This window comes from Salvelinus fontinalis, chromosome 3, assembly GCF_029448725.1.
Source record: "Salvelinus fontinalis isolate EN_2023a chromosome 3, ASM2944872v1, whole genome shotgun sequence".
Taxonomy (NCBI): Eukaryota; Metazoa; Chordata; class Actinopteri; order Salmoniformes; family Salmonidae; genus Salvelinus; species Salvelinus fontinalis.
This window is the reverse complement of record NC_074667.1, coordinates 5,153,213-5,180,338: the sequence shown is the minus strand read 5'-3', so window position 1 is coordinate 5,180,338 and position 27,126 is coordinate 5,153,213. Positions and strand designations below refer to the sequence as shown.

The 27,126-nt window shown below is 44.9% G+C and overlaps 1 protein-coding gene across 1 annotated transcript in view; it reads right to left on the bottom strand.

The window, feature by feature from the left end:
- Nucleotides 1-27,126, bottom strand: part of LOC129836450 (netrin-1-like) — a 99,978-nt gene that overhangs the window by 45,618 nt on the left and 27,234 nt on the right. The gene's annotated exons all lie outside the window — the stretch shown is intronic.

Below are 27,126 nucleotides of genomic sequence, written 5' to 3'. Positions count from 1 at the left end.
AAAACACTGCACAGAGGGAGAGAGAGAGAGAGAATAAACAGAAGAGAAGAGCTGAGAAGAGAAAAGAATAAAGGGAAGAACAAAGGGAAAAGAAAAAAAATACATTCTTCAATTGAATTACAAACGCTATAGATTACTGCACTGTATCTACACCGCCTCTTGACGCCCACACCCCAATTATGAGTCTGGTGCCTGACAACCGATAAAGCGGTGGGAATAATTACAGTATTCTGTACGTGTTTGTTTGCCAGATATACAAATCCTACTTGACACCTGGGCCTCAGCAGATGAGCCCCCCCCCCCCCCCCCCCCCCCCCAAGGTAAAAGACTGTGAGAGTTTTAACTTCCATGATAATGAGGTCAGGCACTGAGTTGAGTTGTTTTCACTCTCTTTCTTGTTCTCTCTCTATTTCTCGCTCTTCCTCTGCCTCTCTCTCTCTCTCTCTCACTCTGTCCTCCCCCCTCTCTCTTTCTCTCAAGGTTATCCTCTCCTCCTAGCAGACAAGGTTTCAGTACAGTATTAGCATTCCACACCAAATCCCCGGTCGTGTTTGCTGCCGGTTTACTAATGAATAAAGTTGCTACGGCCGAGTTTAATTAGCCAGCTGATGTTTATTCATGACTCGTCGTTTGGCTTAGCTTCATTAAACCCCCCGTCTGACTACACACACACACACACACACACACACACACACACACACACACACACACACACACACACACATCTACCAGTCCATCCGGGTCTCCCTTCCTCGTCAATGATTTACCACGGGACACAATAGTTCCACTAAAATGTATTGTGCCAAATACTGCATCCCAATGCCAATGCCACAGGAGGGGAGAACGAGGGAACATGTTGATAGGGCTCCACCCTGACACATCTGCCTTGTGTTTTTCAGCCCACTCCCTCCCGAAACACACATACTGTACACACACTCAAGTAGGCTACTTCCTGTTATCATGTGCCCATCACAATCTAGGGAATAGAGTTGCTTCTCAGCTTGCACCAGTTAAAACAAAGATCCATTGAAGGGCTGTGGCGTTTTTGTCCAGACACTGTAATTAGCTCCTTCACACAAGTTATGTTAGAGACTGGAGAGAAGGAGTCTCAGAGGGTCCACAGACAGATCAGTCCCTTATCTGTAGAGTCTGGTTTCCCAGCTCTCTACCGGACCCCAGGGGTCCTTAATTAGGGCTGTCCTCTTTGCTTGTTTTCCCTCCCGATCTCGGACTGTTGATTTTGTGTTGCCTGGGCTCACCCTGAGCTTTAGCCCCCTCACCCCTCACTGCCTTAGAAGCATCACGGTGGAAAACTATCCATCTGCCTTGGGGGCATCTCATAGGAAACCTATCCGTCCCTTAACCCTCTGCCTGGAGGCCCTGGAGGTTTAGGGATTACTGTTAGAGAGAGTTAAGGCACGGACACACCGGTAGCGTTTACCGGCAGAGAGTACTTAGCACCTCTGAACAGAGTGGCAACCGTAATTTGACATCCAATTCTACATGTAGAATCGCGCGAACACGTCGGCAGTCACACGCCCACAGTGTGTTTTAGTGATGGTCTCTAAAACACTGCGCCCGAACGAACCCACGAATGAATGGCAGATGGACACTCGGTGCGGTGCGTCCGCTCCCTCAGGCTGCCGGATCACTGCTCAGACTGTTCCAGGCAGCTCTATAGTTACACTACCCAGACTCCTTCACTCCTTGTCTAATGGTGGGAGCAGGGATTACAACAACTGGGCAATATGCATTCATTCTCTTTACAAGAACAGAGATATGCTACTGGGATATGCTACAGAGATATGCTACAGTGTATGTTGGCTATTATACAGTATGCAACTGGGATGCAAAGGTGTAATATGCTTCAAGCTACAGTAATTGGTTACAAAAGATAAATCGCTGCGACCAATAGGAAAGAGCAAAACACACTTTATCTAAACTTCTGGTTCTTAAAACCTTATAAAGTGATAGACCTGCATCACAATAGCCCGTACAGAGTCAGACTTCTTGTCTTCAGTTAAATCCTCCCGGGGGTTTAGAGTGGCTCCAGCAATGTATTGCTCTCAATGAACTGAAGAAGAAATGCTACAATTACATTATTCTGGTAGTTTTCTTCTCTGCTAGATTTAATTCAAAACAATTGAAGATAAAAGCTGATGTGCTGCTTGCTTGTCTGGTATTGGCTTATCACGTTTCCTGCAATGTTGGGATGTCATTCAGGCTTCATTCAACCCTCGTCCATTCATTCATGTGGAGTTCCCCCTTTCACGAGTTCAACCAAATAATAGTCTTGCTTTGTCTTGGTGGTAACTATGGGGATACAGCCGCTCGCCATTGAATACCTGTTATACTTGTGTTTTTTTTCTATATTTCAGCGCTCTGAAGAAAAGGCGCGTGTTATTTTAACACCTGCATTGACCTGGGACATTCTCTGTGCTGAGGTTTCACAGCAGCAGCTCTTCCTGACAGGCCTCGTCTGAAGTTGAGACACCTCTACAGTCACAGAGGAATTAGAGGAGGCTGGAGAGCAACCCCCACTGGTGCTGTTAAACACACACACGCGCGCTGCGCAAACACACCCTTCTACGGTGGGATTCCTGTGATGAGACCCCACAGCCAAATGAGAGAAAGAGAACAATTGTGTTCCGCTACTTTCAACACTGATGCACACAAACAGAAATAAGCTAGTCACACCTGCTGCTTGGGCCAGGCAGGATTCAGGATGGACGCACAAAAGCTGCAGGCGCCTCGCTCCTGCCAGACCTTTCAGCGCACACACCTATACGATCATGGGACTCCAATGCACCTCAAAACACACACACACACACACACACACACACACACACACACACACACACACACACACACACACACACACACACACACACACACACACACACACACACACACACAGTCTTGTACAGCTAACCTTGTGGGGACATACAATTCAGTCCCATTCAAAATCCTATTTTCCCTAAACCCTAAACCTAACCCTAATCCTAACCCGTACTCTTACCCTAACCCTAACCCTAACCTTAACCCTAACCCTAACCCTAACCCTAACCCTAACCAAAAAGCCTAAACTTTATCCTAACCATAAACCTAACCATAGCTCCTAACCCTAACCCTACAACTAACCCTAGCTCCTAACCTTAATATTTAACTTAATTCTAACCCTAACACTAATTCTAACCTTAACCCTAAACCCCCTAGAAATAGCATTTGACCTTGTGGGGACTAACAAAATATCCCCAGCTGGTCAACTTTTTGTTCGTTTACTATTCTTGTAGGGACTTCTGGTCCCCACAAGAATAGTTAAACACGTCCACACGCACACACACACAAACGCACACAAACGCACATGGGAATGCCTGGCATGTACTGTGTGTTTTGAAGTGCATTCTCTCTCCCCCATTTACCAACTGTACAGCCCGTCATTGTAAATAAGAATTTGTTCTTAACTGACTTGCCTAGTTAAATAAAGGTTAACTAAATCAATAAAATACACATGTTGTCTTCAGGGCATGAGAGCAGATGTTTTACTATTACGAAAGCGAGGCTATAACTGAAAATATTAAATGAGGAGAAATGACACAAATATTTATAGTGTAATTACTACTTGTTTTATTTCATATAAATGAAACGTCCTACACATTGAATGTAAGATTGAATCTGGAAGTAAAAAAATTGACCGGGAAGCAAAAGTGTGGTAATTTTCAAACCCCATAGGGCTATCAACTCTAACCCTGGAGGTTGGGTTCCCGTGGCAACCCACCACTAGTTAATGACCCACAGGTAGTAAAATGTGTTAACTGATCCCTTTAAGCACAAATAATTAAGTTAGCCGGATCAAGCTAAGCTGAGTCCTCATAATGACACTCACACCTACTGTAAAAGGGACCTTTAATACCCCCAATAAGTTTTTTTTTAAGTAATTTGAATTATAACGCCTAAAAAAAAATATTAGAAAGGAAAATACTGTGGTATTTATGGGCAATATAAAATGCCTAGGTCTATCAGTTGTTACTGTTTCTCACACATCCTGAGAAACACCCCACATTGGACCACCAGAGAGAGTTGGATCTAAAGAGAGTGGGTTTGTGTGTGTGTTGCTAAATTGGCAGATGTTCGCTCTGAACGGTCCCCAGACTCTTGGACTGACTCCATTGCTATCACTAACACACAGCCCTGCTTCCTTGTTTTCCTAATGAACGAGAACGTTTGACCCTGGGAGTCATGCTCAAGTTGTGATAAGTTCCCCTCGACAACTGTTGGTCTAGTTAAATATAGCGATGGATTTGTTCAGAAAATTCACTGCTAAGAACTTCGTTACTGAATACATTTATATAAGTCCAAACTTAATTGGAGCCATATAAAACCTTAATTAGAGCCTGACCACCCACTCTGAAAGACGTTTTCAATTTTTTTTTATTTCACTGTCTGTCAGTCCGTCCGCCCAACCACCCGTCCATCCGTTGTAACATTCAGGGGTCACAGACTGACCTGAGGCCTGTCATAGATATTCCACAAACACCAAGAATTCCGTCTCCCTGCCGCCGCAACCCTTCACTATCCCCCTAAACCAGACGGAGTAGCAACACCCAGCACCAGAGCGTCAGAGCAGGGGTAGGGAGCAGGGGTAGGGAGCAGGGGTAGGGGTAGGGAACAGGGGTAGGGAGCAGGGGTAGGGAGCAGGGGTAGGGGTAGGGAACAGGGGTAGGGAGCAGGGGTAGGCAGCAGGGGTAGGGAGCAGGGGTAGGGAGCAGGGGTAGGCAGCAGGGGTAGGGGGTAGGGGGCAGGGGTAGGGAGCAGGGGTAGGGAGCAGGGGTAGGGGTAGGGAACAGGGGTAGGGAGCAGGGGTAGGGAGCAGGGGTAGGGAGCAGGGGTAGGGGTAGGGAACAGGGGTAGGGAGCAGGGGTAGGCAGCAGGGGTAGGGAGCAGGGGTAGGGAGCAGGGGTAGGCAGCAGGGGTAGGGGGTAGGGGGCAGGGGTAGGGAGCAGGGGTAGGGGGTAGGGAACAGGGGTAGGGGGCAGGGGTAGGGAACAGGGGTAGGGAGCAGGGGTAGGGAACAGGGGGAAGGAGCAGGGGTAGAAGGCAGGGGTAGGGAGCAGGGGTAGGGAGCAGGGGTAGGCAGCAGGGGTAGGCAGCAGGGGTAGGGAGCAGGGGTAGGCAGCAGGGGTAGGCAGCAGGGGTAGGGAACAGGGGTAGGGAACAGGGGTAGGGAGCAGGGGTAGGCAGCAGGGGTAGGGAGCAGGGGTAGGGGGCAGGGGTAGGGGTAGGGAACAGGGGTAGGGAGCAGGGGTAGGCAGCAGGGGTAGGGAGCAGGGGTAGGCAGCAGGGGTAGGGGGTAGGGGGCAGGGGTAGGGAGCAGGGGTAGGGAGCAGGGGTAGGGGGTAGGGGGCAGGGGTAGGGAGCAGGGGTAGGCAGCAGGGGTAGGGGGTAGGGGGCAGGGGTAGGGAGCAGGGGTAGGGGGTAGGGAACAGGGGTAGGGGGCAGGGGTAGGGAACAGGGGTAGGGAGCAGGGGTAGGGAACAGGGGGAAGGAGCAGGGGTAGAAGGCAGGGGTAGGGAGCAGGGGTAGGGAGCAGGGGTAGGCAGCAGGGGTAGGCAGCAGGGGTAGGGAGCAGGGGTAGGCAGCAGGGGTAGGCAGCAGGGGTAGGGAACAGGGGTAGGGAGCAGGGGTAGGCAGCAGGGGTAGGGAGCAGGGGTAGGGGGCAGGGGTAGGGCGCAGGGGTAGGCAGCAGGGGTAGGCAGCAGGGGTAGGCAGCAGGGGTAGGGAACAGGGGTAGGGAGCAGGGGTAGGCAGCAGGGGTAGGGAGCAGGGGTAGGGGGCAGGGGTAGGGGGCAGGGGTAGGGAGCAGGGGTAGACAGCAGGGGTAGGCAGCAGGGGTAGGCAGCAGGGGTAGGGAACAGGGGTAGGCAGCAGGGGTAGGGAACAGGGGTAGGGAGCAGGGGTAGGCAGCAGGGGTAGGCAGCAGGGGTAGGCAGCAGGGGTAGGGAACAGGGGTAGGGAGCAGTGGTAGGCGGCAGGGGTAGGGGGCCGGGGTAGGCAGCAGGGGTAGGGAACAGGGGGAGGGAGCAGGGGTAGGGAGCAGGGGTAGGCAGCAGGGGTAGGGAACAGGGGTAGGGAACAGGGGTAGGGAGCAGGGGTAGGCAGCAGGGGTAGGGGGCAGGGGTAGGGAACAGGGGGAGGGAGCAGGGGGAGGGAGCAGGGGTAGGGGGCAGGGGTAGGAAGCAGGGGCAGGGGTAGGGAGCAGGGGTAGGGGGTAGGGAACAGGGGTAGGGAGCAGGGGTAGGGGGTAGGGAACAGGGGTAGGGAACAGGGGTAGGGAGCAGGGGTAGGGGGCAGGGGTAGGGAACAGGGGTAGGCAGCAGGGGTAGGGAACAGGGGTAGGGAGCAGGGGTAGGCAGCAGGGGTAGGGAACAGGGGTAGGGTGCAGGGGTAGGCAGCAGGGGTAGGGAGCAGGGGTAGGGTGCAGGGGTAGGCAGCAGGGGTAGGGAGCAGGGGTAGGGAGGGGGCAGGGGCAGGGGTAGGGAGCAGGGGTAGGCAGCAGGGGTAGGCAGCAGGGGTAGGGAGCAGGGGTAGGGAGCAGGGGTAGGCAGCAGGGGTAGGGAACAGGGGTAGGGAGCAGGGGTAGGCAGCAGGGGTAGGGGGCAGGGGTAGGGAACAGGGGGAGGGAGCAGGGGTAGGGAACAGGGGAAGGGAGCAGGGGTAGGGGGCAGGGGTAGGAAGCAGGGGCAGGGGTAGGGAGCAGGGGTAGGGGGTAGGGAACAGGGGTAGGGAGCAGGGGTAGGGGGTAGGGAACAGGGGTAGGGAACAGGGGTAGGGAGCAGGGGTAGGGGGCAGGGGTAGGGAACAGGGGTAGGCAGCAGGGGTAGGGAACAGGGGTAGGGCACAGGGGTAGGGAGCAGGGGTAGGCAGCAGGGGTAGGGAACAGGGGTAGGGTGCAGGGGTAGGGAGCAGGGGTAGGGAGGGGGCAGGGGCAGGGGTAGGGAGCAGGGGTAGGGAGCAGGAGGCTCTTGCTATTCTGCCCCTTGGTTTAAAACAAACAGGTGGGGAAGCACCTGCACGCACAGTTTACTTTTAATCCCGCGGGCGCCCCTGAAAGTAATCAGATTAGACCCAGAAAGCCCCTGAAGACAAAATTTGAAAATATTGTGTGTCCCTACTTCGGCAATTGTTTTGGTTTTCGAGCAGTTTCGGCGGGCGAAGGGGAGAAGGGAGGTGTGTGTGTTTATGTTGTCCTTGTGTGGAGGGGTTGATGAATTCGGCTTGTTACATCAGCAGCAGAACGCCCCGGTATTACAGCACATGACAGACATTTCAAGAATGGAAGGCATGATGCATCACTGAGCACCAAATGTGTCTCAAAATGACATCGTATGACTTTTAACCAGAGCCCCTCTGGTCACAAAGAAGTGCACTGTTAGGGTCAACAGTTCAATGCCCTCTACCCCGCTAACCTATAGACAGCATACTTAGGACTGGTCTATATCTGGAGACCTAAGGACACATTACATTAGACACGCACCAGCAGTAGTTGAGAGGGAGTTGTGCTCCATACAGTCGAAAGTAAGAGGATCGGGCCTCCCGGGTGGCGCAGTGGTCTAGGGCACTGCATCGCAGTGCTAACTGCGCCACCAGAGTCTCTGGGTTCGCGCCCAGGCTCTGTCGCAGCCGGCCGCGACCGGGAGGTCCGTGGGGCGACGCACAATTGGCATAGCGTCGTCCGGGGTATGGAGGGTTTGGCCGGTAGGGATATCCTTGTCTCATCGCGCTCCAGCGACTCCTATGGCGGGCCGGGCGCAGTGCGCGCCAATCAAGGGGGCCAGGTACACGGTGTTTCCTCCGACACATTGGTGCGGCTGGCTTCCGGGTTGGAGGCGCGCTGTGTTAAGAAGCAGTATGGCTGGTTGGGTTGTGCTTCGGAGGACGCATGGCTTTCGACCTTCGTCTCTCCCGAGCCCGTACGGGAGTTGTAGCGATGAGACAAGGTAGTAATTACTAGCGATTGGATACCACGAAAATTGGGGAGAAAATGGGATTAAAAAAAAAAAAAAAAGAAAGTAAGAGGATCACATAATTGACGTACAGCCAGGAGATCCCACCTCAGACTAGATTCACTCTAGAGATCTAATCCACTTGAATCCACTCTACAAGTGGGTATAAAAGTCTGATAAGATAAACGGACACATATGACTGCACGCTATGGTACACCTTCAGCCGTGCCAGACCAACACGCAGGCACGCAGGTGCGCACACACACTCTGATGTACATACATACACACACGAAAAAGCGCACACACACACACTACTGCTTGAGATTCCTTGCACAATTTAAAGCCTTACATAGGGGGTATAATGATATCGTCTGTGATTTTAAATCTTTCTTTTCATACTTCAGCCGTAATGCCTTGCATTATAGTTCAAGTGCACCAGTCGCAAACAATCATTTTGATTCACACATCCGCAACTGGCAGCAGTCTCTTAGGCTATTGGCAGACAGCCAGGTTCACTCAATGTTGACACTTTCCTTGGCTATGATTAAAGAAAACGTGGTGTTTATGACAGTTAGCTAGGCCTACTTTCCGCAGCTCTTGTAGCCAGGACAATATTGAATATATCAGGACTGAGGACCACACCGATGCTGTAGTATGTGTGTAATTCTCATGCCCTGGAATTCCACTCTCTCTTATAAAGAAATAATCGTTTCTCGCGAACAAAATTACTGTTTTTTGCTAAACAACCCAACAACATCTCACTTTCTCAAAGCCCATAATAACAGCAGGAAGACACACACACACACAGACACACCACACACACACAAACACACACACAGACACACAGACACACAGACACACACACACACACACACACACACACACCACACACAGACACACCACACACACCACAAACACACACACCACACAAACACACACACACACACACACACACACGCACAGACACACACACACACACAGACACACCACACACAACACACACACACACACACACACACACACACACACACACACGGACACACCACACACACACACACAGACACACCACACACACCACACACACACACACACACACACACACACACACACACACACACACACACACACACACACACACACACAGCATCAAGTGATCTGAGAGAGAGGGGAAATATTTACGCTAACGCTGTAGCTATGTCGTATGTATCATACTCGCTCAGATATCAACTAATAAATCTGACGCATTAAACTTCATGACAACAATTACATCAATTGCTTCATGTTACCACAGTGATTTATTCGTTGTGTGTTATTTTTCCTTTTACATTGGAACAATATTGTTTTTTTGCCTGGTTTATTTGTTGATTCAGACACTGCCATGGTAAAAGCTGGGCATTAGGTCATTCCAGAGCTGGGAATTCCCAAATAAATCAAATGTATTCAGAGAGTTTAATGGGTGACGTCATACTTATAGGCCTAACAATGCATGTTTTGAGACGTTCCCTTTGGATCAAATTATAGCATTAAGTCAATGTGATTAAACGGGCCTGCCAACTACAGATGATGCATAATATACAGATGAAAGAGCACTTTGGTGAGGTTTAGTAGACATTTAATAACTGCCAATCAATTAACCCAAAAAAACAACAACATGTAATAGCTGACATTCTAAGTTTACTTTCGATCAAATGAGGCTTTACTGAATCAGACTAAATGCTCTATTCAATCATATCCACTTTAGCCAACATCCGCATAACGGTTGTTTTGGCAGTGTTGGAGGTGGAACTGCGTTAGAGCTGTCAAATCCACAAGCGACTCCTGGCATTATACCTAAAGCGGACATTGCCGTTGGCTGCACGGAGTCGCATTAGGAGAAATCCCATGCAGCCTTGTTTACAAGTTCGAACACTGGAATGTGAGATGTAATCTACACCTTGATTAGGCTGACAGAAATCCTCATTATTTCATTAAATGAATTTAAATTTGATATTCATTCATTCGTATCGGTTTTGTGGCTTCCTGACAATGATCAAGAGCAGCTGCTCACCGATTTGACAGCTCCAATGTACAGTTGAAGTCAGATGTTTGCATACACTAAGGTTGGAGTCATTAAAACTCGTTTTTCAACCACTCCACAAATGTCTTGTTAACAAACTAAAGTTTTGGCAAGTCGGTTAGGACATCTACTTTGTGCATGACATAAGTAATTTTTCCAACCAGTGTTTAAAGACAGATTATTTCACTTATAATTCACTGTATCACAATTTCAGTGGGTCAGAAGTTTACAAACACTGAGTTGACTGTGCCTTTAAACAGCTTGGAAAATTCCAGAAAATTATATCATGGCTTTAGAAGCTGATAGGCTAATTGACATTATTTGAGTCAATTGGAGGTGTACCTGTGGATGTATTTCCATGCCTACCTTCAAACTCAGTGCCTCTTTACTTGACATCATGGGAAAATCAAAAGGAATAAGCCCAAAAATTGTAACCCTCCACAAGTCTGGTTCATCCTTGGGAGCAATTTCCAAACGCCTGAAGGTACCACGTTCATCTGTACAAACAATAGTACGCAAGCATAAACACTGTGGGACCACGCAGCCGTCATACCGCTCAGGAATGAGATGCATTCTGTCTCCTAGAGATGAACGTACTTTGGTGCAAATCAATCCCAGAACAACAGCAAAGGACCTTGTGAAGATGCTGGAGGAAACAGGTACAGAAGTATCAATATCCACAGTAAAATTAGTCCTATATCGACATAACCTGAAAGGCCACTCAGCAAGGAAGAAGCCACTGCTCCAAAACCATCATAAAAAAGCCAGACTACGGTTTGCAACTGCACATGGGGACAAAGATCCTACTTTTTAGAGAATTGTCCTCTGGTCTGATGAAACAAAATAGAACTGTTTGGCCATAATGACAATCATTATGTTTGAAGGGAAAAGGGGGAGGCTTGAAGTACGGGGGTGGCAGCATCATGTTGTGGGGGTGCTTTCCTGCAGGAGGGACTGGTGCACGTCACAAAATAGATGGCATCATGAGGATGGAAAATGATGTGGATGTATTGAAGCAACATCTCAAGACATCAGTCAGGAAGTTAAAGCTTGGTCGCAAATTGGTCTTCCAAATGGACAATGACCCCAAGCATACATCCAAAGTTGTGGCAAAATGGCTTAAAGACAACAAAGTCAAGGTATTGGAGTGGCCGTCACAAAGCCCTGACCTCAATCCTATAGAAAATTTGTGGGCAGAACTGAAAAAGTGTGTGCGAGCAAGGAGGCCTACAAACCTGACTCAGTTACACCAGCTCTGTCAGGAGGAATGGGACAAAATTCACCCAACTTATTGTGGGAAGCTTGTGGAAGGCTCCCTGAAATGTTTGACCCAAGTTAAACAATTTAAAGGCAATGCTACCAAATACTAATTGAGTGCATGTACACTTCTGACCCACTGGGAATGTGATGAAAGAAATTAAATATGAAATAAATAATTATCTCTACTATTATTCTGACATTTCACATTCTTAAAATAAAGTGGTGATCCTAACTGACCTAAGACAGGGAATTTTTACTAGGATTAAATGTCAGGAATTGTGAAAAACCGAGTTCAAATGTATTTGGCTAAGGTGTATGTAAACTTCTGACTTCAATTGTAGTTACAACTCTGACAGCTCCAAGACATAAGCTATGCATGTTCCAACTGGAAAAAGCATCTACTTTCTATTTCCCGATAGAAATAACAGCATTCTCCGTTCACTATAAGTTATAAATTGATACGAGCTAAGTAAATGAGTAATCAGTTTGTGGAAGGGGATTGTAAATAGACATTGCAATAGTTTTAGATGATTTTTTGGGGGACATGTAGCCTATTTGAATCATTATGGAACTCTGACCACACGTAGCAGGATAAAGCTAGACCCTGGCGCACGGTTCACCATGACAGGACCATTGTCATTACAGTTCCATGATTAGAGAGGATTAGGGTAGATTTCTAGGACTATTGTTGAACCCTTATTGAAATCAAATTTCAACCTTCCTATATTTCACGGATTTAACTTGAATATGACAACTTTCAGGATTAATCAAACCACAGTATTTTTGATTCATCAATATATTTGCTGCCTAAAGGCTCTCCAAACCATTTTTTAAATGATTTATACATACTTTCCCAACCCTAAAATGTTTCTAAATAATCTACAAGATCAGAGTATTTTTAAATCTATCAGTTGCTGCTGAAACATATATTCATAATTGTTTTGGTTTTTATGCATTAAATGACCTGGTATGATGGCGCATTGATAAGTTACACAGTTTAAATTCGTTATGTTTGCGTTTAAAGTAACTGCCCAGTGTTTGCAGGATTCAATGAAATATTACCTGTAATTAATTACAATATAAGTTAAATCGTTTTTCCTTCCAAAAAAATATAATTAGGTATGTTAAAAAGCATATTTTCTGTGTTGGAATGGTCTGGACGTACCCCAACGACAAAATGGTGTATCGGTCATAAAAAAATGCTAGTAGACCGCTGATTGGCCAGCTCTACTTATTATTCCGCTCATACTTTGTTTTCAAAATACCCCTCAAAATGTCCCTCGAGAGGCATAATAAGTCATGTCAAACTCTGTAGAATTGCAGGAAATGCGTTTTAAAATGTAAAAATACATCTGACACCACAACTTTGCCCTTGGCGTAGGAAATGCGTGCGTAGGAAAGATATACCTGGGTAAGGCGTACATTTCCCAAGTCGGAATCGGGCCCTTAGTGAACAGCGTCAACATAAAATATAAATATGAAATCACAGGTCAAGTGTCAAACCGTGCCACCGGATTTAAAATCTGTATACCCCTTACATACACTACTGGAGCAGTTAGGGAGGCACATTCCTTTTAAGTCGTTCATTCAATTAATGTCTCTCTCATTAAATAAAACTCCAGCTATTCTCCTATGCCTTCTTCCTTTTGTTCTCCTCTCCAGTCCAGACTGTTTCAATAACATCCGGCATGCGTCAAACATGTGTAATATTTTGCACAAAGCCAGCTGTTATTTTGGACGGGACGGGACGGGAACACAAGGACTTGGGTTGCAGCCACTGAGATGGGGATGATTCATTTTACAAGTTACCGGAATGTTCCACGATTGCTTTGATGGTTTGACGGAAATCTAAACTTTGTTAATTGGAAAAAGAAAAAAGGCCTGATTTGAAACTACACTATCACCTTGGCGTGACATAAACAAATAAAAGATTAGAGACAGAAAGAGTACCAGGAAGAAACATATTAAGATGACGGTTCTTTGATCATCTTAACCAGAGTGGACAAGGCCCCACAATAACAAACTCTGATTTCAGATCAGTTTCCAGGTGGGGAATGGAATGGGAATGGAGACTAGCGATACGCTACTAATGAAACACACATTTAACATAGCGGCGGCTTTCGTTTGTCTGAATGCACGGCCGGAAGAGAAGGATTTATGTCATTCCCATTCAGATAAACACCGGTATCTGTATCGATGTGTAAGAAAACGCTAAAGGAAAGTAAACGCTCCGTATTTCATTGAAGGCAACTGTCTGTATTGTCAAACAGGACCCTTTCGACTCCATGGTCACTCTCTCTACAGAGATTACAGAGATGCTCAGTCAACACAAACAAATGCGCTTTGCACAAGTTGTTCCATTCTTGCATGTGTGACACAATGTGAAATCATAAACCACAATGTTAAATCATAACCCCATAATGTGAAATCATATCCCCGCAATGTGAAATCATATCCACATAATGTGAAATCATATCCCCACAATGTGAAATCATATCCCCACAATGTGAAATCCTATCCACATAATGTGAAATCATATCCCCACAATGTGAAATCATATCCACATAATGTGAAATCATATCCCCACAATGTGAAATCATATCCCCGCAATGTGAAATCCTATCCACATAATGTGAAATCATATCCCCGCAATGTGAAATCATATCCCCGCAATGTGAAATCATGTCCCCACAATGTGAAATCATATCCCCGCAATGTGAAATCATGTCCCCACAATGTGAAAACCTATCCACATAATGTGAAATCATATCCCCACAATGTGAAATCATATCCCCACAATGTGAAATCATATCCCCACAATGTGAAATCATATCCCCACAATGTGAAATCCTATCCACATAATGTGAAATCACATCCCCCCCACAATGTGATTCCATATTTTCATGAAATGTAACAACCGTTACCATGAAACCATGTAGTAAAAATGAAATGAAACACTGGCCCTTAAAGAAATGAAAGGACATTACGGAGACATTTAGAGCTATCTGATTGAAAAATGAGTACCTGTTGTTCCTTTAATTGGCAATCATCAGCACAAGATAGTCTTGGCAAGTTTGTAACAGTTTCCCCTTCAGACCTGTTTCAGGTCCATCCTCCAAGTGTATTCTAGAGTTGTAGATCTGTCTAGAGTTGTAGATCTGTCTAGAGTTGTACATCTGTCTAGAGTTGTACATCTGTCTAGAGTTGTACATCTGTCTAGTTGTACATCTGTCTAGAGTTGTACATCTGTCTAGAGTTGTACATCTGTCTAGAGTTGTAGATCTGTCTAGAGTTGTAGATCTGTCTAGAGTTGTAGATCTTTCTAGAGTTGTAGATCTTTCTAGAGTTGTAGATCTGTCTAGAGTTGTAGATCTGTCTAGAGTTGTAGATCTTTCTAGAGTTGTAGATCTGTCTAGAGTTGTAGATCTTTCTAGAGTTGTAGATCTTTGAAGGCATCTGTCTGTATTGTCAAACAGGACCCTGTCGACTCCATGGTCACTCTCTCTACAGAGATTACAGAGATGCTCAGTCAACACAAACAAATGCGCTTTGCACAAGTTGTTCCATTCTTGCATGTGTGACACAATGTGAAATCATAAACCACAATGTTAAATCATAACCCCATAATGTGAAATCATATCCCCGCAATATGAAATCATATCCACATAATGTGAAATCCTATCCCCACGATGTGAAATCATATCCCCACAATGTGAAATCATATCCCCACAATGTGAAATCATATCCACATAATGTGAAATCATATCCCCGCAATGTGAAATCCTATCCACATAATGTGAAATCATATCCCCGCAATGTGAAATCATATCCACATAATGTGAAATCATATCCCCGCAATGTGAAATCATATCCACATAATGTGAAATCATATCCCCACAATGTGAAATCATATCCCCACAATGTGAAATCCTATCCACATAATGTGAAATCATATCCCCACAATGTGAAATCATATCCACATAATGTGAAATCATATCCCCACAATGTGAAATCATATCCCCGCAATGTGAAATCCTATCCACATAATGTGAAATCATATCCCCGCAATGTGAAATCATATCCCCGCAATGTGAAATCATGTCCCCACAATGTGAAATCATATCCCCGCAATGTGAAATCATGTCCCCACAATGTGAAAACCTATCCACATAATGTGAAATCATATCCCCACAATGTGAAATCATATCCCCACAATGTGAAATCATATCCCCACAATGTGAAATCATATCCCCACAATGTGAAATCCTATCCACATAATGTGAAATCACATCCCCCCCACAATGTGATTCCATATTTTCATGAAATGTAACAACCGTTACCATGAAACCATGTAGTAAAAATGAAATGAAACACTGGCCCTTAAAGAAATGAAAGGACATTACGGAGACATTTAGAGCTATCTGATTGAAAAATGTGTACCTGTTGTTCCTTTAATTGGCAATCATCAGCACAAGATAGTCTTGGCAAGTTTGTAACAGTTTCCCCTTCAGACCTGTTTCAGGTCCATCCTCCAAGTGTATTCTAGAGTTGTAGATCTGTCTAGAGTTGTAGATCTGTCTAGAGTTGTACATCTGTCTAGAGTTGTACATCTGTCTAGAGTTGTACATCTGTCTAGAGTTGTACATCTGTCTAGAGTTGTACATCTGTCTAGAGTTGTACATCTGTCTAGAGTTGTAGATCTGTCTAGAGTTGTAGATCTGTCTAGAGTTGTAGATCTGTCTAGAGTTGTAGATCTGTCTAGAGTTGTAGATCTTTCTAGAGTTGTAGATCTGTCTAGAGTTGTAGATCTGTCTAGAGTTGTAGATCTTTCTAGAGTTGTAGATCTTTGAAGGCATCTGTCTGTATTGTCAAACAGGACCCTGTCGACTCCATGGTCACTCTCTCTACAGAGATTACAGAGATGCTCAGTCAACACAAACAAATACGCTTTGCACAAGTTGTTCCATTCTTGCATGTGTGACACAATGTGAAATCATAAACCACAATGTTAAATCATAACCCCATAATGTGAAATCATATCCCCGCAATATGAAATCATATCCACATAATGTGAAATCATATCCACATAATGTGAAATCCTATCCCCACGATGTGAAATCATATCCCCACAATGTGAAATCATATCCCCACAATGTGAAATCATATCCACATAATGTGAAATCATATCCCCGCAATGTGAAATCCTATCCACATAATGTGAAATCATATCCCCGCAATGTGAAATCATATCCACATAATGTGAAATCATATCCCCGCAATGTGAAATCATATCCACATAATGTGAAATCATATCCCCACAATGTGAAATCATATCCCCACAATGTGAAATCCTATCCACATAATGTGAAATCATATCCCCGCAATGTGAAATCATATCCCCGCAATGTGAAATCATGTCCCCACAATGTGAAATCATATCCCCGCAATGTGAAATCATGTCCCCACAATGTGAAAACCTATCCACATAATGTGAAATCATATCCCCACAATGTGAAATCATATCCCCACAATGTGAAATCATATCCCCACAATGTGAAATCATATCCCCACAATGTGAAATCCTATCCACATAATGTGAAATCACATCCCCCCCACAATGTGATTCCATATTTTCATGAAATGTAACAACCGTTACCATGAAACCATGTAGTAAAAATGAAATGAAACACTGGCCCTTAAAGAAATGAAAGGACATTACGGAGACATTTAGAGCTATCTGATTGAAAAATGTGTACCTGTTGTTCCTTTAATTGGCAATCATCAGCACAAGATAGTCTTGGCAAGTTTGTAACAGTTTCCCCTTCAGACCTGTTTCAGGTCCATCCTCCAAGTGTATTCTAGAGTTGTAGATCTGTCTAGAGTTGTAGATCTGTCTAGAGTTGTACATCTGTCTAGAGTTGTAGATCTGTCTAGAGTTGTAGATCTGTCTAGAGTTGTACATCTGTCTAGAGTTGTACATCTGTCTAGAGTTGTAGATCTGTCTAGAGTTGTAGATCTGTCTAGAGTTGTAGATCTTTCTAGAGTTGTAGATCTGTCTAGAGTTGTAGATCTGTCTAGAGTTGTAGATCTGTCTAGAGTTGTAGATCTGTCTAGAGTTGTAGATCTTTCTAGAGTTGTAGATCTGTCTAGAGTTGTAGATCTGTCTAGAGTTGTAGATCTTTCTAGAGTTGTAGATCTGTCTAGAGTTGTAGATCTTTCTAGAGTTGTAGATCTTTCTAGAGTTGTAGATCTGTCTAGAGTTGTAGATCTGTCTAGAGTTGTAGATCTGTCTAGAGTTGTAGATCTTTCTAGAGTTGTAGATCTTTGAAGGCATCTGTCTGTATTGTCAAACAGGACCCTGTCGACTCCATGGTCACTCTCTCTACAGAGATTACAGAGATGCTCAGTCAACACAAACAAATGCGCTTTGCACAAGTTGTTCCATTCTTGCATGTGTGACACAATGTGAAATCATAAACCACAATGTTAAATCATAACCCCATAATGTGAAATCATATCCCCGCAATATGAAATCATATCCACATAATGTGAAATCCTATCCCCACGATGTGAAATCATATCCCCACAATGTGAAATCATATCCCCACAATGTGAAATCATATCCCCACAATGTGAAATCATATCCCCACAATGTGAAATCATATCCCCGCAATGTGAAATCATATCCCCGCAATGTGAAATCATATCCCCGCAATGTGAAATCATGTCCCCGCAATGTGAAATCATATCCCCGCAATGTGAAATCATGTCCCCACAATGTGAAAACCTATCCACATAATGTGAAATCATATCCCCACAATGTGAAATCATATCCCCACAATGTGAAATCATATCCCCACAATGTGAAATCCTATCCACATAATGTGAAATCACATCCCCCCCACAATGTGATTCCATATTTTCATGAAATGTAACAACCGTTACCATGAAACCATGTAGTAAAAATGAAATGAAACACTGGCCCTTAAAGAAATGAAAGGACATTACGGAGACATTTAGAGCTATCTGATTGAAAAATGTGTACCTGTTGTTCCTTTAATTGGCAATCATCAGCACAAGATAGTCTTGGCAAGTTTGTAACAGTTTCCCCTTCAGACCTGTTTCAGGTCCATCCTCCAAGTGTATTCTAGAGTTGTAGATCTGTCTAGAGTTGTAGATCTTTCTAGAGTTGTAGATCTGTCTAGAGTTGTAGATCTTTCTAGAGTTGTATATCTTTCTAGAGTTGTATATCTGTCTAGAGTTGTACATCTGTCTAGAGTTGTAGATCTGTCTAGAGTTGTAGATCTGTCTAGAGTTGTAGATCTTTCTAGAGTTGTAGATCTGTCTAGAGTTGTAGATCTTTCTAGAGTTGTAGATCTGTCTAGAGTTGTAGATCTGTCTAGAGTTGTAGATCTTTCTAGAGTTGTAGATCTTTCTAGAGTTGTAGATCTGTCTAGAGTTGTAGATCTGTCTAGAGTTGTAGATCTGTCTAGAGTTGTAGATCTTTCTAGAGTTGTAGATCTGTCTAGAGTTGTAGATCTGTCTAGAGTTGTAGATCTTTCTAGAGCTGTAGATCTGTCTAGAGTTGTAGATCTGTCTAGAGTTGTAGATCTTTCTAGAGTTGTAGATCTGTCTAGAGTTGTAGATCTTTCTAGAGTTGTAGATCTTTCTAGAGTTGTATATCTGTCTAGAGTTGTAGATCTGTCTAGAGTTGTAGATCTGTCTAGAGTTGTAGATCTTTCTAGAGTTGTAGATCTTTCTAGAGTTGTAGATCTGTCTAGAGTTGTATATCTGTCTAGAGTTGTACATCTGTCTAGAGTTGTACATCTGTCTAGAGTTGTAGATCTTTCTAGAGTTGTAGATCTTTCTAGAGTTGTAGATCTGTCTAGAGTTGTAGATCTGTCTAGAGTTGTAGATCTGTCTAGAGTTGTAGATCTTTCTAGAGTTGTAGATCTTTCTAGAGTTGTAGATCTGTCTAGAGTTGTAGATCTGTCTAGAGTTGTAGATCTGTCTAGAGTTGTAGATCTTTCTAGAGTTGTACATCTGTCTAGAGTTGTACATCTGTCTGACTTCCATACTTTATATCAACCTCAAGGAAACTACTTAAGCCCACAAATTTAAACCTGAAGCATAAAAGGGGACGAGGAAGCAGAGGAGGAAAGGGAGAGGCATGGACCTGATTTCTGGAGGTGTGAGGCAGAGGAAGAGGGGGTCAGTTTGTGTATGTGGAGGGGTCACTCTACCAGAGAGGCAGCGCAGGACCTCCCTGAAGCTTTCCTAGGATGGAAAGGACGGAGGGGGATGGGATGGAGGGAAAGGGGGGGAGGGGTCCTTACTGCCTGCTGAGATTCTATCAGGCTAATTTAATTCCTTTATCACTGCCAATTAGCAGTAGCACTTCTGCTCCCAGAGGGCTCTCACCCCCTCTCTCTCTCTCTCTCTCTCTCTCTCTCTCTCTCTCTCTCTCTCTCTCTCTCTCTCTTGCTCTCTCGCTCTCTCGCTCTCTCTCGCTCTCTCGCTCTCTCGCTCTCTCTCTCTCTACCCCTTCTCTCTCTCTCAATCTCTAATGACCAACTCTGGATCGCAGAGTTCTGTCACAGGAATGGCATGTTTCACATGCACACATTTTAATGACTCGTCTCTGGCACATAAAATATGATTTTTATCAGTCTGCTGCTTGTTAAACCTCAGGCCCCACTTAATTAAAGAGATGTGGGTTGTGTCCAAATGGCCCCGTTTTTCCTATTTAGTGCACTATTTTTTTTTCCACTATTTTTTTCAAAACTAGTGCACTATATAGGGAACAGGGTGCCATTTGGGATGTAGCCTTGTGCAATTGAGTTCTGGGCTGTATATTCATCAGTGTTTAAAGCCTCCTGTGGTTGTGATGAAATATGTACTGGTCTAGCCGTGTGACTGATATCTGAATTTAACTGATTTCAAATGGACAGGATTTTTCACGAACCAAACAGGCTTTCCCCAACCGTGTAACTTTTTTTATATGGGTTTGTGTCTAATTTCAGAATTGAACTCCGCAGCCGCTGGCTTTGGATGCTTCTTACACATTTACATTCTCGTATCGTCAATTTTCATCCTTCAAATGAGTAAATTCCCCTCGCAGACAGACGGGAATAGCCTGAGCTCCTGTGTTTCTGTTCTGTTCTGTCAGTTGGCTAATAAAGCATATTCCGCTGCAATTAAGAGCTGTGAGAAAGCGGGGTGCTCTGCTGCAGGGGGAATCCTAATGAAGCCGGGGTTCTAAGGCTAAGGTTAATGCTAAGCAGAGGGGATTTGGGACTGGAGGAGAATAAACATTAGCTGCAGAGTAGGATTCTCAATCTCAACATTCCCTCTGTTTCAACCAGGTGGAATTCATAGTCTAGTGGATTGCCTATGGGTCCTATTTGACAGTTGTACTGCACAAGGGCTTAGTTCAAACAATGTTCTTTCTGAAGACTGAGGGCCCATGGTGACTGTAGAGTACAGGTGAAATAGCTTATGATACTATACTGTATACTGTACTGTAGCTCTGGGTAGAAGTTACAGATATAAAATCATCAAATTGTAACTTTGGGGCAAAAACATTAAAGAAGAAAAACCCTCATCTTCCTTCAGTCAGTGTTCAGGGGTAACTTTATCCCACTGGTGTACTGTATGCTCCAGGATGTAAACAACATTTCCCATATGTGTCCTCTCCACCCTTTACGACTCTTATCAGTCCCTATATGTTCCTCAGGACATCGGGTCACACTTCCACCACCATTTCGTCATCAGCAACCTACAGTAGCAGCAATCACTAATCCTAAGCAGGCCAGATAAGGAAGCCTCCATGGGGACTAATCAGGCCTGTTGCTCTCGCCACACTGAGGGACCAACAACAAAGGAGCCATAATGGCCTCCTATTTCCCCGCATTAGCGCCCATTTAATGTCCGGCCTGCCCTCTCGTTAGGGAGCCCTGGTGTGGCCCGGGCCCCTACACACCCTCCAGGCCATTCTGGCACTTCCACCCCACACTGGGAGCCTATAATAGGGCTAGTTTGTAAAGGGGCCAGCCTCTGATCTGAGGTGCATCAATTTGCTGAGTAAGCAAGGCTTCTATTGTCTGGTTGTGTGTGGATAGCTGTGTGTGTGTGTGTGTGTGTGTGTGTGTGTGTGTGTGTGTGTGTGTGTGTGTGTGTGTGTGTGTGTGTGTGTGTGTGTGTGTGTGTGTGTGTGTGTGTGTGTGTGTGTGTGTGTGTGTGTGTGTGTGTGTGTGTGTGTGTGTGTGTGTGTGTGTGTACAGTATCTAAGCATCTGTGAGTGTTAGTGTTTCTGTATCTATTCTCAATTGTGTGTTTGGATGAGTAATTGCTAAATAAAGCCTCCGTTGCCTGGAAAAGATCTTCCCTCCACTTCTTCAGTAAAACAACGACATACCAACACACAGAGAACGCTAAAGGATTGAGGTCGTTGATCCTGACGGTGCGTTGTGTGTGAACTAAGCCATAAAAATGCCATGGGGGCAATCTGACGTGGACAGGCCCCATTCAGGCCGTGGCAGTGAAAGCCCTTTAGGGGTGAATAAAGAATACAATAAGGGCTGTCAAGCCTCCCATAGACCCCCACTAAACAATACCCACAAAGACCCAGCCGTCTTAATAGCGTGAGGGACTGATACCCATTGGGGACGCAGTGCTGGACTGGAGGAGCATCCATCCACTTGCACTGTCAGTCACAACTCCGACAACTGTGTCAAGGGTGGGATCCGATTAGGTTCCTGTAGCTAAGAACTCCCATGAGTGAATTTGATTGGTAGACAGCATGAGGACACAGCGCTGGAGCATCCACTGACACTGTCACTATCGCCCTCCGACAACTCTGGTTTAACCAGACTGAGCGCTGTATTCACCACGAGTTAAACCAGGATATTGTAGCCGAAAACTCCACAAGTAACCAGGCTAGCGGTCGGTTACTGTAGCCGAGAGCTCCACAAATACATGAATCTGATTGGTCCATGGCACAGGGAAGTGTGTTGAACACAATACAGATTGAGGATATCTGGATTTATAGCTTTCAGCGAGGGCAAACCAAAATCTCTGCTTTCACTTATGAAGCGGTTGGGTTTTATTTTATTGAACGGTAAGCGAGGGGAGCATTGGGGACTAGAAATGGATTTTATTAAACTTTTTTACAGTCAATTCCAGACAGAGAATCGCTGTGCTGAGATTTGTGCTCCCTTTTGCCAGACCAAAGTGTATCTGATAACCTCAAGGTGAACTATGGGTACTGTGGTAAATCTGATCCTGATCAAACTGAACCAAGACCTCATCACATCGACGGGAAGTTGGGAACCAAACTGTGTAAAACAATTGCTCAACCCTTCGCAAACCCCGGTGCAACCCCGGCGTCAACACGACCGTCAAAACCAATGATAATACTGTTCCACTCTGTTTTCCACAGTTGGACAACCGGCCGTATTACTTAACAGTGTGTCTTCTCCACCTAGCCCAGCCCTGGACATCCACAAACAGCTCTTGGACTACACAGAGCCGACGTAGATCGGAAAGAGGCCAGACGGATCTCTCTAAACAACGGCTCCCTCCCATCTCCGTTCTCTTGTCAAATATCACCTGCGGTCTATTTGGGCTGGGTTGCTTTTGGTTTCTATGAGAGCGATTCAAAGGGATTTTCTGATCTCACATATTTTGGCAGGCTCTTTTCCCCTTGCCTGAGGGCCTGGCTGAGAAGGCCCAAGTTGTCAACTAAGACACTGAGACGGCGGCGTACGGCGCTATGCTACCTAAACCAACACTTATCATAACTGCGGTTTACACTAATCCAGCAGAGTCTGCAATTTAGGTGGGCCTACACACACACACACAAACACACACACACACACACACACACACACATACACACATACACACACACACACACACACACATAATGCCTGCGTCTCCTAATGAAGATATTAACCTGTCATATTAGTCACAAAACAGAGGTGACAGGCAGTTTCTGTTACAGAGATGGCTGGCTGGATTTGGAGGGAAAATATCAAATAAACAGTGTTTGAAGATGAATGGGGTTAGTGTTAGCAAGGTCCTTAAGGCAGGGAAAGGTAGGGTGCGTTTCCTGTCTTGTCTCCTCCGATTCTGATTCTGACTGGAAGAGCCAGACATGTGGGGATATCCCCTCTAACACCATCTCTGTGACACGTTATGTAATGAACATGGCCCGAACAATGCATAGTTTCACACCAATTATTTTGGGGGGGTCCTTTTGTTTTTTGTTCATACAGTTGAAGTCGGAAGTTTACATACACTGTGCCTTTAAAGAGCTTGGATAATTCCAGAAAATGTTGTCATGGCTTTAGAAGCTTCTGATAGGCTAATTGACATAATTTGAGTCAATTGGAGGTGTACCTGTGGATGTATTTCAAGGCCTACCTTCAAACTCAGCGCCTCTTTGCTTGACATCATTGGAAAATCAAAAGAAATCAGCCAAGACCTCAGAAAAAAAATTGTAGACCTCCACAAGTCTGGTTCATCCTTGGGAGCAATTTCCAAACGCCTGAAGGTGCCACGTTCATCTGTACAAACAATAGTATGCAAGTATAAACACCATGGGACCACGCAGCCGTCATTCCGCTCAGGAAGGAGACGCGTTCTGTCTCCTAGAGGTGGACGTACTTTGGTGCGAAAAGTGCAAATCAATCCCAGAACAACAGCAAAGGACCTTGTTAAGATGCGGGAGGAGACTGGTACAAAAGTATCTATATCCACAGTAAAATGAGTCCTATATCGACATAACCTGAAAGGCCGCTCAGAAAGGAAGAAGCCACTGCTCCAAAACCGCCATAAAAAAGCCAGACTACGGTTTGCAACTGCACATGGGGACAAAGATGGTACTTTCTGGAGAAATCTCCTCTGGTCTGTTGAAACAAAAATAGAACTGACATCAGTCAGGAAGTTAAAGCTTGGTCGCAAATGGGTCTTCCAAATGGACAAGGACCCCAAGCATACTTCCAAAGTTGTGGCAAAATGGCTTAAGGACAACAAAGTCAAGGTATTGGAGTGGCCATCACAAAGCCCTGACCTCAATCACATAGAAAATTTGTGGGCAGAACTGAAAAAGCGTGTACGAGCAAGGAGGCCTACAAACCTGACTCAGTTACACCAGCTCTGTCAGGAGGAATGGGCCAAAATTCACCCAACTTATTGTGGGAAACTTGTGGAAGGCTACGCGAAACGTTTGACCCAAGTTAAACAATTTAAAGGTAATGCTACCAAATACTAATGTAATGTTTTTTTAAATGTTTATTATTATTTTTTTTCACCTTTATTTACCCAGGTAGGCCAGTTGAGAATAAGTTCTCATTTACAACTGCGACCGGGCCAAGATAAAGCAAGGCAGTGTGACACAAACAACAACCCAGAGTTACACATGGAATAAACAAACGTACAGTCAATAACCCAATAGAAAAGTCTATATACAGTGTGTGCAAATGAAGTAAGATTAGGGAGGTAAGGCAATAAATAGGCCGTAGTGGCGAAATAATTACAATTTCGCAAATAAACACTGGAGTGATAGATGTGCAGAAGATGAATGTGCAAGTAAAGATACTGGGGTGCAAAGGAGCAACAAAAACAACACAAAAATGAGAGAAATAGAAGCTGAAATAAATCATTCTCTCTACTATTATTCTGACATTTCACATTCTTAAAATAAAGTGGTGATCCTAACTGACCTAAGACAGGGAATGTTTTAGAGGATAAAATGTCAGGAATTATGAAAAACGAAGTTTAAATGCATTTGGCTAAGGTGTATGTAAACTTCCGACTTCAACTGTATGTTGAAAGACGATGGAGAGGGGGTTTGGCGTTCGCTAAGGCTGGTTCTTCACATATTGGACTATGGGCAAAAAATTCCTAGTCAGCAGACGAACCATGGATGAGAGACAGCTAGTAATGTCTTTTTAGTTGGCTAATTAGGTTATGCTTGGTTTTTATGGTGTTATTCATTTCCTATCTAAAATGCACTTGTTGTGAGTCACTCTGGTTTGGAGTGTTATGCTAAATCACGAAGCAACAGAATATCCCCAAAGTCTTTAGTCTACAAGTCACCTCTTTTGAGATAATGCATGTTTAACTATAGTACTGTTTAACTATAGTACTGTTTTCAGATCCATAAATCATAACACATAGCATGTCAAATAATTCCCTTATTTCTCACTATCTGGCCCAGAGTGGTGTCACGTATGTCGTAAATCCTTACTTGAATGTACGACTAATTGACAACGAGGGACTTCTTTTAGCGATCAGGGACCTAGAACAAGCATGCACGGTAATATCATTATGATCATAGCCAAGAAGAAGTGAATGTGTGATGAATAAATGAATGAATGTGTACACTCTTAGAAAAAAGATGCTATCCAGAACCTAAAATGGTTCTTTGGCTGTCCCCATAGGGGAACCCTTTGAAAAGCCCTTTTTGGTTTTCCAAGTAGAATCCTTTCCCCCGAGGTTTCTACATGGAACCCAAAAGAGTTCTACCTGGAACCAAAAAGGGTTCTCCTATGGGGACAGCCGAAGAACCCTTTTGGAAGCCTTTTTGAGTGTAGGAGTAACGTAATATGGTAAAACCCTCTCTAGTCTAATCTCTCCACTCTATTGAATAAACCAGCTCCACTTCTCTCCTAGCCTCATCAGAGATTATAGCACTAGGGGCCATTGTCACCAGGTGCGTGAACTTTAACCTTTTCGGGCTACCCTCAACCACGACCCTCTGGGTCTTCTACCACCGCAGAAATGTGGCGTGACGCTTCTCGGGGGACCGAGGAGAACCGGGGGCTTTCCTTCCCTGCCTCGCTGCCTGCTGCAGATGCCGTTAGCATGTGTCACCTCTCGCCAATTTACCGCCGTCCACGCTCTGGCCTTAACAAGCCTTCACACTGCTTTATTGGAAGTCCACCACAACTGATTTTGTTTTTCAATAAAAAGGCATGAAAATGACTTCAGTTTGGGCAAAACGGGAGGAGAGGAGAGGTGGTGGTGTGGTGGAGAAGAAGAAGAGAAGTGCCAGATAAAGAGGGGGAGGGAAGGGGTGTAGAATCTAGATTCTCTGCTATAGGCTATGCTCTGCTTTCTCTGCTTTCTCTTTCCCTGCAAACTAAACACTTGTCCTTTCCATATCCCACTGAGTGTGTGTTAAGTTACCTCTCCTTTCACAGGGCATTCAGGTCTGGGCTATTTAACTTGCCTGATCTTTTCTAGCTCTTTTAACAATCGGTCAATTAGTGCAAAGAGTCTCGGGGGGCTGATTGGGTCGCAGCACAGGGTGCAATAAAAAACATGGTTAAACCCACTCAATGGCCCTGGATGGTGGCTGTGAACAGAAGAGTTGCAGCTTGGTGCTTAGTTAAGGTCTTTATTGTTGGCTGGCTCTCGATGGTAACCGAACTTGGGAAGTATTCAATGAACCTAAACGTGTTTAGGAGGAAATTCGATTGAATTGAAATGACTTGTGCCAAAGTTCTCAACCTATTGATTCAGCCGTTACACGATGCCTGTTTCTCCAGTCATTTGAATCACGCTAATGCCCAAACACAAACCGTAGATTCCAATGCATCTGGACAACTGAGTTAGCAACAACTACTTTCATAACAACAATATACTGATATTACATCAACATCCCTCTGTAAACTGGCCTACATGAGATGTGTCAAAAGATTAATCTCTCTCGAACACACGCACGCACGCACGCACGCACGGACGGACGCACGCACGCACGCACGCACGCACGCACGCACGCACGCACGCACGCACGCA